Genomic DNA, 1,227 nt, shown 5'->3' with positions numbered 1-1,227 from the left:
GTGGTTCGAACCCACCAGCCTCTCCATGGAAGAAAGATGAGACAATCTGCTCCCCAATGGGGCATTATTAGTCAGAATGGACTCGATGGCAATAAGTCTGGGTTTTATGTTTGTTTGCTTTTGGATAAATGAAGTACTACATCAAATAACATAAAGAGCATGTGGCTTTTTTAATTGAAATTTATTTGATAAGGCAATTGTTAGGGTATGTCAAAGTTATTGACAAAAGAAGAGTATTCAAATTAACCCTAAATTAAGACAGATGCAACATTTGAAATGTTTCTTTAAAACAATATTTGGAGTTATTATAGGCAGCATTCAAAATGCAATATAAGACAGTCACCCACAAACTAAGTTTCTTCCCAGTTAATCCTCTAATGTGGAATCAGTGTTTGGTTATAATCTAATGCCACTTTGAACAGCTATTGATCTCTATTGCAGTTAGCATTGCTTCATATATACTAGAGTTTGCCACAGTGGGAATCCAAATCCTAACAACGGCAGTGCTGACCAAGAAAAGCCAGTAGATGTGAGCAAAGTCCAGAGATCAAAAGGAAAATATATATCATATAATTCTTTCAGAAAAACATGGCCTGTGCAGTTAAAAATATCTGATTGGAAAGCTTGCACTGAGTCTTGGCTCCTGGCTTTGTGAAAGCAAAGGAGATTTTGGATTCCAATGCATGTTTGGTATTTGGAAGTTCAGAGTGCTTCTGCCTGATGGTTTCTAGCTCTTCTGAAAAATTAGGAAAAGATTTGGATTGAGGTAGAATAAGACTGAACAGATTTCATAAGAGTGGTAAGGATTTGAAGAAGTAAGTGTAGAGAACTGGAGAAAACTTGATTGAATATATAGAGAAGACTTGTCAATCAGCACTACAAGTGAAGGCTTTGACAGTCTGCATGGAGGAGATTTTTCTCCCATTGTCCATCATTTCATATCCTCTAGGGTTTACTCCAATCATCTTTCTCTCTGTTTTACATTTCAAATATCTTTCTCCCCACTAGCTTCTCTTCTAGTGTTTTTAAATCTTCTCAACATTTCACCTACAGCATTTTCCATGTGATCTATTGATCACTCTCCGCCCCCCACTAATGCATCTCACACTCCACCAACTATTGTCTTTCTAAGTCACTGATACTTGAAAACCACAGAAAGTTCTCCACTATGGTCAGAATAAAGTGCCCAGTGGTATGGCCCCTCCATACATTGTCTGCCCATCACAC

At 37.7% G+C, this 1,227-nt stretch overlaps 1 protein-coding gene across 1 annotated transcript in view; it reads right to left on the bottom strand.

Moving 5' to 3' along the window:
* LOC103212728 (cilia- and flagella-associated protein 47) overlaps positions 1–1,227 on the bottom strand; it is a gene marked incomplete at its 5' end in the record, with an annotated part of 285,428 nt that overhangs the window by 267,743 nt on the left and 16,458 nt on the right. The window lies entirely within an intron of this gene.

This window comes from Orycteropus afer, unplaced genomic scaffold (assembly GCF_000298275.1).
Source record: "Orycteropus afer afer isolate SDZICR_OR568_19922 unplaced genomic scaffold, OryAfe1.0 scaffold01079, whole genome shotgun sequence".
Classification (NCBI taxonomy): Eukaryota; Metazoa; Chordata; class Mammalia; order Tubulidentata; family Orycteropodidae; genus Orycteropus; species Orycteropus afer.
This window is presented reverse-complemented; position numbering and strand designations above follow the sequence as displayed.